Below are 12,780 nucleotides of genomic sequence, written 5' to 3' on the forward strand. Positions count from 1 at the left end.
TGTGAAGATGCAAGAGAAAACAGGTACGAAAGGATCTATATCCACATAAAACGAGTCCTATATCGACAACCTGAAAGGCTGCTCAACAAGGAAGAAGCCACTGCTCCAAAACCGCCATAAAAAAGCCAGACTACGGTTTGCAACTGCACATGGGGACAAAGATTGTTATTTTTGGAGAAATGTCCTCTCGTCTGATGAAACAAAAATAGAACTTTGGCCATAATGACCATCGTTATGTTTAGAGGGAAAAGGGGGAGGCTTGCAAGCCGAAGAACACAATCCCAACCGTGAAGCACGGGGGTGGCAGCATCATGTTGTGGGGTTGCTTTGCTGCAGGAGGGACTGGGGCACTTCACAAAATATATAGCATCATGAGTGGGGAAATGTTGTGGTTATATTGAAGCAACATCTCAAGACATCAGTCAGGAAGTTAAAGCTTGGTCGCAAATGGGTCTTCCAAATGGACAATGACCCCAACCATACTTCCAAAGTTATGGTACAACAACAAAGTCAAGGTATTGGAGTGGCCATCACAAAGCCTCAATCCTATAGAACATTTGTGGGCAGAACTGAAAAAGCGTGTGCGAGCAAGGAGGCCTACAAACCTGACTCAGTTACACCAGCTCTGTCAGGAGGAATGGGCCAAAATTCATTCACCCAACCTATTGTGGGAAGCTTGTGGAAGGCTACCCGAAATGTTTGACCCAAGTTAACCTCACTAGGGGGTGTGGGACGCCACCTGGCCAACATCCAGTGAAATTGCAGAGCGCCAAATTCAAAAACAGAAATACTCATTATAAAGATTCATGAAACATACAAGTGTTATACATGGGTTTAAAGATAAACTTCTTGTTAATCCAACCACGGTGTCAGATTTCAAAAAAGCTTAACAGCGAAAGCATACCATGCGATTATCTGAGAACAGTGCCCAGCAGACAAATGATTACAAACAATAACAAGCCAAGTAGAGGAGTTACACAAGTCAGAAATAGTGATAAAATTAATCACTTACCTTTGATGATCTTCATAGGTTTGCACTCACAAGACTCCCATTTACTCAATAAATTTTTGTTTTGTTTGATAAAGTCCATGTTTATATCCAAAAACCTCAGTTTTTTTTGCGTGTTTTGTTCAATAATCCACTGTCTCAAACAACATCCGGTGAAATTGCAGAGCGTGAAACTCAACAAAACAGAAATTCTCATAATAAACATACATAAAAGATACAAATGTTATACACCAGCTTAAAGATCAAACTTCTTGTTAATCCAACCGCTGTGTCAGATTTCAAAAAGGCTTTACGGCGAAAGCAAACCATGCGATTATCTGAGAACAGCGCCCAGCAGCAAATCATTAAATAACAGTTAGCAGCCAAGAAGAGGAGTAACAAAAGTCAGAAATAGCGATAAAATGTATCACTTACCTTTGATGATCTTCATATGGTTGCACTCCGAAGACTCCATGTTACACAATAAATGTTGGTTTTCTTCGATAATGTCCCCCTTTATGTCCAAAAACCTCAGTTTTGTTGGTGCATTTTGTTCAGCAATCCATTGGAACAAAGCGCGGTCACAACAGACAGACGAAAAATCAAAAAAGTACAATAAAAATTAATAGAAACATGTCAAACGTTGTTTAAAATCAATCCTCAGGCAGTTTTTGTCATAAATAATCAATAATATTTCAACCGGACAAAAGCTTCGTCAATAGAAAAGGAGAAACAAGAAAGGCACGCTCCCGGTCATGCGCAGGACTCATGTCTGGAAATTTCCACTGTCCACTGAAAATGCTGTATCTCCCTCATTTTTCAGAGTAAAAGCCTGAAACGATGCCTAAAGACTGGCCACATGTAGAAGAAGCCATAGAGATCGTGAACTGGGTCCTAAGTCTTTGTATGGTGGATAGCTGTCTCTGCCTTGCCGGTTCCCCTCTTTCCACTGGGATTCTCTGCCTCTAACCCTTTTACAGGGGCTGAGTCACTGGCTTACTGGTGTTCTTTCATGCCGTCCATGGGAGGGGTGCGTCACTTGAGTGGGTTGAGTCACTGACGTGGTCTTCCTGTCTGGGCTGGCGCCCCCCCTTGGCTTGTGCCATGGCGGAGATCGTTGTGGGCTATACTCGGCCTTGTCTTAGGACGGTAAGTTGGTGGTTGGAGACATCCCTCTAGTGGTGTGGGGGCTGTGCTTTGGCAAAGTGGGTGGGGTTATATCCTGCCTGTTTGGCCCTGTCCGGGGGTATCATCGGATGGGGCCACAGTGTCTTCTGATCCCTCCTGTCTCAGCCTCCAGTATTTATGCTGCAGTAGTTTATGTGTCGGGGGGCTAGGGTCAGTCTGTTACATCTGGAGTATTTCTCTTGTCTTATCCGGTGTCCTGTGTGAATTTAAATATGCTCTCTCTAATTCTCTCTTTCTGTCTTTCTCTCGGAGGACCTGAGCCCTAGGACCATGCCTCAGGACTACCTGGTATGATGACTCCTTGCTGTCCCCAGTCCACCTGGCCGTGCTGCTGCTCCAGTTTCAACTGTTCTGCCTGCGGCTATGGAACCCTGACCTGTTCACCGGACGTGCTTGTTGCACCCTCGACAACTACTATGATTATTATTATTTGACCATGCTGGTCATTTATGAACATTTTAACATCTTGACCATGTTCTGTTATAATATCCACCCTGCACAGCCAGAAGAGGACTGGCCACCCCTCATAGCCTGGTTCCTCTCTAGGTTTCTTCCTAGGTTTTTGGCCTTTCTAGGGAGTTTTTCCTAGGGAGTTTTTCCTAGCCACCGTGCTTCTTTCACATGCATTGCTTGCTGTTTGGGGTTTTAGGCTGGGTTTCTGTACAGCACTTTGAGATATCAGCTGATGTACGAAGGGCTATATAAATAAATTTGATTTGATTTGATAGGCTTTCAATGGAAAATAGCCTTTCAAAATAATAGTACTTCCTGGATGGATTTTCCTCAGGTTTTTGCCTGCTATATCAGTTCTGTTATACTCACAGACATTATTTTAACAGTTTTGGAAACTTTAGAGTGTTTTCTATCCAAATCTACCAATTATATGCATATCCTAGCTTCTGGGCCTGAGTAGCAGGCAGTTTACCTTGGGCACGCTTTTCATCCAAAATTCCGAATGCTGCCCCCTACCGTAGTGAAGTTAAACAATTTAAAGGCAATGCTACCAAATACTAATTGAGTGTATGTAGACTTCTGACCCACTGGGAATGTGATCAAAGAAATAAAAGCTGAAATAAATCATTCACTCTACTATTGTTCTGACAGTTCACATTCTTAAAATAAAGTGGTGATCCTAACTGACCTAAGACAGGGAATTTTTACTAGGATTAAATGTCAGGAATTGTGAAAAACTGAGTTTAAATGTTTTTGACTAAGGTGTATATAAACTTCCGACTTCAACTGTATATATATATATATACATACACACTACTGTTCAAAAGTTTGGGGTCACTTAGAAATGTCCTTGTTTTTGAAAGAAAAGCACTTTTTGTTGGTCCATTAAAATAGCATAAAATTTATCAGAAATACAGTGTAGACATTGTTAATGTTGTAAATGACTTGTAGCTGGAAATGGCAGATTTTTATGGAATATCTACATAGGCGTACAGAGGCCCATTATCAGCAATCTTCACTCCTGCGTTCCAATGGCACGTTGTGTTAGCTAATCCTAGTTTATCATTTTAAAAGGCTAATTGATCATTAGGAAACCATTTTGCAATTATGTTAGCACAGCTGAAAACTGTGGTCCTGATTAAAGAAGCAATAAAACTGGCCTTCTTTAGACTAGTTGAGTGTCTGGAGCATCAGCATTTGTGGATTCGATTACAGGCTCAAAATGGCCAAAACCAAAAATACCTTTATTCTGAAACTCATCAGAGATGTGGAAGCTGTGGGAGCTGAGGCACCACTCGAGATGTGTTCTGTTGGAGTATACCGCACAATGGAGCCAATAACAAGGTTTTAAAAACACAAAGTGTCACTGATTCTGGTCGGTGTTAGGATGACCCAGAGGTTGGGGAAGCAATGGTCACCTGCAGGGTGTGAGAAACCAGATCTGTATCTAAATTGCAACAGGATACAAATAAGTCTAATACAAAAAAAGTGTTATTTGATGGGAAAAAAAGTCTAAAAGGGTCGTTATAGAAGTTTATTAACGTCGCTTGGAGTGGCAGATATTTCCTCTGATGTGACACATTCATGTCACACCAAGCAAAAAAAGCTGTCACAGCGTTGGAAATCTCAGGCTGTATGGTCCATTTTGGTCCTTATTGTTAGCATTTGATTTCACCAGAACATTTTCTCATTGCTTTTTATACTTCAATTGTTAAACAAATTGTCACGTCCTGACCAGTAATAGGGGTTATTTGTTATTGTAGTTTGGTCAGGACGTGGCAGAGGGTATATGTTTTATGTGGTTCGGGGTGGTGGTTTGTTTAGTAGGGTATTTGTATTCCGGGGGTTTTTGGGCACTGTTCTATGTTAGTGTATTTCTATGTTCTGTCTAGTCTTTTGTATTTCTATGTTTTGTTTATTGGCGTTGGACTCTCAATTGGAGGCAGGTGTTTTCTAGTTGCTTCTGATTGAGAGTCCTATATATAGGTATGTGTTTGTTGAGTACTTTGTGGGAGTTTATGCTGTGTATAGCTTTGTGCCTTACCAGCCTGTGATTAGGTGTTGTGTTTGTTTTGGCTCTCATTCTTGTCTGTTTATAATGAAGATGAGTGCACATTTCCCCGCTGCATTTTGGTCTAAATCCGACGACCACCGTGACACAAATAATATTTATTTTCAATTATACATTCAAAATGATTCACACCAAAGGACTAGCATGATGACCACACCGTGTGATTTTGTCCACCCACACCAGATGTGGTCAGGACATGCAGGTTGAAATATCAAAATGAACTCTGAACCAACTATATTAATTTGGGGACAGGTCGAAAAGCATTAAACATTTATGGCAATTTAGCTAGCTAGCTTGCTGTTGCTAGCTAATTTGTCCTGGGATATAAACATTGGGTTGTTATTTTACATGAAATTTGCAAGGTCCTCTACTCTGACAATTAATCCTCAGATAAAAGGGTAAACTGAGTTTGTTTCTAGCCATCTCTCCTCCTTCAGGCTTCTTCTTCTCTGGACTTTATATGGAGGTTGGCAACCAACTTTAAGGTGCATTACCATCACCGACTGGAGTGTGGACCTCAGTTCATCTTTCAATCACCCACGTGGGTATATGCTCCTAAAAACCAATGAGGAGATGAGAGAGGCGGGACTTGCAGCGCATCAAACGTCATAAATAGAACCAAGTTCTATTTTAGTGCCTGGCTACACAGACGCTCGTTGATGTGAGCAAGCAGTGTGGGTGCAATTATTTAATAACATGTATGTGAGTGGTGGTCAGCATGTAAGAAATCTCTTTGATGACGGCAGAAAAGTACAATATTTTTATTCATATTTTTGATAAAGCTTACAATCTGTTCAGACCATGTGCTCCAGCAATATCTTTTGTACTTCCTCATTGCAGGAGAACCTTCCCCTGCAATGGTGCCCAAATGCAGGCTCGTTGTTTAATCACAGAATTGTCACACCATGTGGATATTGATTATAGGGACAAAATGTAGTCAATCAGCTACCGCTGAACAGAAAAGGCAGAGCTATTAGAGAAAGGAGGAGATAGGAATCCCATTGAGCAATGAATGGAGGAACGTATAACGCCTCTCCCAGCAGACTGTCGATCAATCGCGTTCACGTCGTCATGCTGCGTCAAGTGGTTGCTAAGCGTCAGCAATCCCTTCTCAAAGTCAGGGTATGAGTCAAAACCTGCCTATTTTCCTGAAAAGTACGTAACGTCACGATTCCAAAGCTACAGTATAGGTCGTTATCAATAAAGCTTTTATCTGGATTCACCTGGTCAGTCTATCATGGAAAGAGCAGGTGTTCTTAATGTTTTGTACACTCCGTGTAGACGGCAAGCAAATAAAACAATATTTGGATATAGCCACCTAGTTTATCCCCTGAAAGTTAGTTTCCTTACTAGCCATATTGACGTGATCTGTTGTTAGCTAGCTAGCCATTTTAACATGGTCCATCAATCAATATAGCCTATCATGCCTGTCAGCAGCAATCGTGATTAAACACTCTTAAAAACACTGTTGAAAAGGGGATAATGTTAGCTAACTTCACTAGGTCGGCCTATGTTGGTTGGAGAAAAAAAGTTGATGTCTATTTACCACTGTTTAGCCAACTGTACAACGTTTCTACCGCTAGCTTGCAAGTAAACACTATCAGCTAACAGTACATTGGCAAATGCGCCCTGCAGCTGCTAGATAGGCAGAGCCCACAAACATGGGAAATTAACCTAAATCAATCAAACTTGTCAGGTATAGCTCACTTTGACTTTATAGCACTCAAATACTCAATTAATGGTGGCCAACATTGAGAGATATGTTGAGGCTAATCTCACGTATCTGAAATGACATGATCAATTGATGTTTACTGATCATGAAAGCATGCAGTTACTTGCTGTATAACTCTGATGATAGAGCTAAATGTGCGCAATTGTTTTAAATGGAATAATCGAAAAAGTTGTAGTTCTGACTATGCTCTTGTCATGCCTTGCCCTTCTAGAGACGTTTTGTTTCTCTATTTTGGTTAGGTCATGGTGTGATTTGGGTGGGCATTCGAGATTTGTAGTTCTTTGTTGTATTCTATGTTTTCTATTTCTATGTTGTTAGGTTCTAGTTTTGTATTTCTATGTTGGGGTTTGTTTGGGATGATCTCCAATTAGAGGCAGCTGGTCCTCGTTGTCTCTAATTGGAGATCATACTTAAGTAGGGTTTTTCCCACCTGGGAGATTGTTTTTGAGTAGTGTATGTTTCACCGCTGTGTCACGGTTTGTTCGTTAGTTTATGTATTGCATAGTTTCACAGTGCAAATAAAATGTGGAACGACACACGCTGCACTTTGGTCTGCTTCATCCTACGACAACCGTAACAGCTCTTCAAGAGGTGATGATATTTTGAGTGATGAAATAAATGTCAAAGTATTCTATATCTTACGATCCTAACGATATGTACATTCAACCTTTTGGCAGGTATCTGGCTCCATACAGTCCTGGCACAATGAACCAGATATTTCCCCAGTGTATAAGTGTGAAGCATCCAGTTGGCGTTTCCACTCACTACCAAACATGGAGATGAGTGGCCGGCAGTGGGAGAAGGTGGAGCAAGATCCATTTTGGCTGAAATTATGCAAAATTTCATATTGATTAAACATTTGAACTCAATACAGTTTTCTGTTCCCCGAACTAAAATCTGTTACGAACAGAGTGGACGACGTTTTGCAGATTTTACCCTTTGCCAAAGTAAAAAAAAAAATTGCGTTGTTTAGGTGTGCGAGAATTGAGTTATTGGACATGTACACTTCATAGAGTACGCATTCTCTTAACGCAAATATGAAAATACATGCTAGAACGAGGCAATAGGATCTCGCTAGCTCATGCTCCCCTCCTTGCTTGTTCTGCCCACTATCACAAATTTCTTCCCATTGAAAATGACAGGCTGTGGTCTATCTTGGGTTAGTTAGCTAGCTAGCTGATGAATGCAAAGAATGTTCTCTAACACGACATCATCTGTTTCAGTAACTATCGTTAACTAGCTAACTATCTAGCTAGGTGTCATCAATAGCCACAATAAGGATTAGCCACAATCGTGGACTTTGCGGTTCACCTTCAAAATAAAAGTCCCTCTTACCTCGCCCCCGTTGACCCCAAGCTTTTTTATTTATTTTTATTTAACCTTTATTTAACTAGGCAAGTCAGTTAAGAACAAATTCTTATTTACAATGACGGCCTACCAAAAAGCAAAAGGACTCCTGCGAGGACAGTGGCCCGGGATAAAAATAAAATACAATATAAATATAGGACAAAACACAAGAGAGACAACACAACACTACATAAAGAGAGACCTAAGACAACAATATAACAAGGCAGCATGACAATACAACATGGTAGCAACACATGGTAGCAGCACAAAACATGGTACAAACATTATTGGGCACAGTCAACAGCACAAAGGTCAAGCAGGTAGAGACAACAATACATCACACAAAGCAGCCACAACTGTCATTAAGAGTGTCCATGATTGAGTCTTTGAATGACGAGATTGAGAAAAAACTGTCCAGTTTGAGTGTTTGTTGCAGCTCGTTCCAGTCGCTAGCTGCAGCGAACTGAAAAGAGGAGCGACCCAGGGATGTGGGTGCTTTGTGGACCTTTAACAGAATGTGACTGGCAGAACGGGTGTTGTATGTGGAGGATGAGGGCTGCAGTAGATATCTCAGATAGGGGGAGTGAGGCCTAAGAGGGTTTTATAAATAAGCATCAACCAGTGGGTCTTGCGACGGGTATACAGAGATGACCAGTTTACAGAGGAGTATAGAGTGCAGTGATGTATCCTATAAGGAGCATTGGTGGCAAATCTGATGGCCGAATGGTAAAGAACATCTCCGTAATCTAGCATGGGTAGAATGGTCATCTGAATCAGGGTTAGTTTGGCAGCTGGGGTGAAAGAGGAGTGATTACGATAGAGGAAACCAAGTCTAGATTTAACTTTAGCCTGCAGCTTTGATATGTGCTGAGATAAGGACAGTGCACCATCTAGCCATACTCCCAAGTACTTGTATGAGATGACTACCTCGAGCTCTAAACCCTCAGAGGTAGTAATCACACCGGTGGGGAGAGGGGCATTCTTCTTACCAAACCACATGACCAAGCTAACGTTATAAGCAGCTAACTAGCTTCATCCGGCTCCCGTGTCTTAAATGGACCGGGTCCGACATCTATGTGAAACTAGCCACAGTAAGGATTAGCCACAATAGTGGCTTTTACAGTTTGCCTTCAAAATAAAACTCCCTCTTTGAAAGTTACAAAAAGGGATACAAATAGTGGAATCATGCCAAATTTGGACTAGATAATGCTAAACAAGTTTGGAATGTTGTTATATAAATTCAACAAAAGACAGTAATTAATTAATTTGACACATCTGTTGAAATCACACTGATACGCGGAGACAGTCCTGGGCCGCCCCATGGAACACCAAGCGGGTGGGGGAGGGCCCTCTAACTCAGCTGGTGCTAAGCAGCTGAGCCCCATCCTTAGGCACTGAGTGCAATGCCGGAGACATGCCACGGTTGAAGCAAGTGGCTCGCCTACTGTGGCGGAGGAATATTGCATGCCGGCCACAACTGTTGTTGGCAGCTCGCTGGCTGTGGCTGGTGACTCTTTCACCACTGCTGAAAGCGATGCCTCCCATGGTGGACCATGTGGCGATCCCTGGGCAATGATCATCAGAGATCTGGAGGCAGGGGCCGGCTGGGCCCCAGAGTAGAGGTCAGGTGGTCTCCACGTGGGAAAGGCTGAGGGTCGTCCAAGGCAGGCGGCCCCCCAGAACTAGAGACAGCAGGCCCCCCAGGTCAGGGAATGGTGGTTCCCCCTGGTCAGGAAGCTGAGGGCCTAGCAGGGCAGGGGACTTGGAACTCACTACTAAATCTGAGGATTTCAAGCCAGGTATGGTGGCAGGCTGCAAATCTAGCCGAGCAGGGATTGTGTAGTCTAGCGCTAGTATAGGCGACTGGGTACAGGCTGAGTGCTGCGAACGGTCTAACTGCACACCTAGAGGAGCAGATAACTCTGGATCTAGCGGGGCGGGAGACCCAAGGCCTAGAACTAGGGCGGGGGGTTTGGAGTGTAGCACTGAGGGAGCTGACTGCTTGCCGACAGAGGTTGGGGGCTACGGACCAGCTGAGGGCAGATGCTGCAGACCTAGTGGGGCAGAGAACCTATAGCCTGGCAGAGCAGTGGACTGAGGGCCGGCTAGAGCTGGACACAGCGAAACTTAACGGCTGAAGGCTCAGAGCCTAGTGCTGATAACTTTGGGCCTGACAGGGAGAACGTCTCTGGACCTGACGGGGTAACTGACTCTGGACCTGACGGGGAAACTGACTCTGGACCTGACAAGGAGAACGACTCTGGACCTGACAAGGAGAACGACTCTGGACCTGACAAGGAGAACGACTCTGGACCTGACAAGGAGAACGACTCTGGACCTGACAGGGAAACTGACTCTGAACCTGACAGGGAAACTGACTCTGAACCTGACAGGGAAACTGACTCTGGACTTGACAGGGAAACTGACTCTGGACCTGACAGGGAAACTGACTCTGGACCTGACAGGAAAACTGACTCTGGACCTGACAGGGAGAACGACTCTGGACCTGACAGGGAGAACGACTCTGGACCTGACAGGGAGAACGACTCTGGACCTGATCGGGAAACTGACTCTGGACCTGACAGGGAGAACGAATCTGAAAGTGACATGGAGAACGACTCTGAACCTGACAAGGAAAATTACTCTGAACTTGACAGGGAGAATGACGCTGGTCCTGCCACAGAAACTGATGCTGGACCTGACAGGGAAACTGACTCTAAACCTGACAGGGAGAATGACTCTGGACCTGACAGGAAAACTGACTCTGGACCTGACAGGGAGAACGACTCTGGACCTGACAGGGAGAACGACTCTGGACCTGACAGGGAGAACGACTCTGGACCTGATCGGGAAACTGACTCTGGACCTGACAGGGAGAACGAATCTGAAAGTGACATGGAGAACGACTCTGAACCTGACAAGGAAAATTACTCTGAACTTGACAGGGAGAATGACGCTGGTCCTGCCACAGAAACTGATGCTGGACCTGACAGGGAAACTGACTCCAAACCTGACAGGGAGAATGACTCTGGACCTGACGACTTTGGTTCTGCCCTGTATAGAGCTGTCCAGTTAGATCATAATGTTGAGGCCCATCACTGTACTCTTATTCCCCACTATTGGCTTGAGCGCACATATAGCCTACATCAGTGGTTCCCAACCTTTTTTGGTTACCCTACCACAGAACTGAATTTTGCTCTGCCCGGAGTACCCCTGAAGTACCCCTTCATGTGCATTGTACCAGTAACCATATGGACTCATGAGTCTTTTCAAATACCCCCTGTAGATAGGCCAAGTAGGTCCTAGTACCCCTGGTTGGGAGCCACTGGCCTACATGATGAGATTATAGTGGACAAAAGAGCAAGATTATTTTGTCAAAGGGCAGCCAAGCATCGATGATCATGTCACCATCATAAGACCCTTTATATTTATTGAAAAGGAACATCAAGCTCATCACCTTGCACGTTCACCACCCTGTGGTCATCATAATATATTTCATCTGTAGCATAATAAACTGCATGCTTTGCCTACTAGTCATTGTGGGAGGACCACAGAACATGTCATCGCGTGACTCCAAGTTTACTTCGATATGATGGTTATTATATCAATATTTGCGCATAAAAGCGTCTCCACCAACATTTTTCGCATAATTAATTTTAACAACACTAAAAGATCCCACCGTGTCTAGCGTATTTTATTTTGTAGACATTTGGAAAGTTTACCGGAAAATGTTGTTTCCATCAGACCTGTCATTTTATATCCGACATTTACTTTACTCACGTAAAAAGGTTGGAGGGAAACCTGGTTACTGAGGAGGAAAAAGTAACACAATATTCTCATCTGGAATGGATAGTGTTATGATAAGGGATAATCTTTCTTGTCCAAACAAAGTATTTTGTTTTCAAAACATTAATTACATTCAGATGTCTTCAATTACTAATAGGTTATAGTATGATGAACATAGCCTACTTATTGATACTGATGATTTGTGCTACAGATGGTTTGTTTACGTTTCTACAGTTGTGGCTAAATGGAGTAGGCCTACAGCTCTATCTAGTGGTCGCGTCAGGAACAACAGTCCCCAACTAGGCTTCTCTTCCTGGGGTCCAAACAGGAAACAAAACACAACAAATACAATAACTAACACTACATTTTACAGTACATAATACAATGAAAAATACAATTCAAAATATATAAAATGTCTGTGTCTCTTCACAGACCCCATTTTTTATTTTTTTATTATTGATAGCTTGAGTTACCTGGGGTGGCAGAGATTTCCTCTATTTAACTGTGCGTTTCACAGCCTCTGTTCTGGACCTGGGGGCTGTGAAGAGACCTCTGGCTGAATGTCTTGTGTAGTATCAATGAGTGTCTAAACTGTGTGCCAACTACTTAAACAGACAGTTTGGTACCTTTAACCCATCAACACCTCACACAAAGACCAACAGTGATGCAGTCACTCTCTCCTCAACTTTGAGTCAGGAGAGATTGACATGCATACCACTGACATTCACCCTCCATGTGCAGTACAGCTAAGTGAAATACGTGCGGCTCTGTTCTGGACCAACTGCAATTTTCATATATCCTTCTTTGCCGCACATGACCACACAACTGGGAAGTAGTCCAGGTGCGACAAAACTAGGGTATGTAGGACCTGCCTGGTTCATTTAGATGTCAAAAAAGCAGAGCAACGCCTTATCATGGACAGACTACCCATTTTAGCAACCTTTGATTCTATATGTTTTGACCATGACAGCTTGCTATCTAGGGTTACACCCAGCAGTTTAGTCTCCTCAACTTGCTCAATCACCACATTATTCAGTAATAGATCTAGATCAGGTTTAGGGTTGAGTGAGTGATTTGTCCCAAAAACTATGCTTTTAGTTTTGAGATATTTAGCGCGACTATTTCTAGTTACCCATTCTAAAAGTCCAACGGAATGGTTTATCATGTACACGGGCGGCTGGCCAGGCCATGCAAAACGAATCACCCACGGTGTCG

Source organism: Salmo salar, chromosome 01 (genome assembly GCF_965601325.2).
Source record: "Salmo salar chromosome 01, fSalSal1, whole genome shotgun sequence".
NCBI classification, from domain to species: domain Eukaryota; kingdom Metazoa; phylum Chordata; class Actinopteri; order Salmoniformes; family Salmonidae; genus Salmo; species Salmo salar.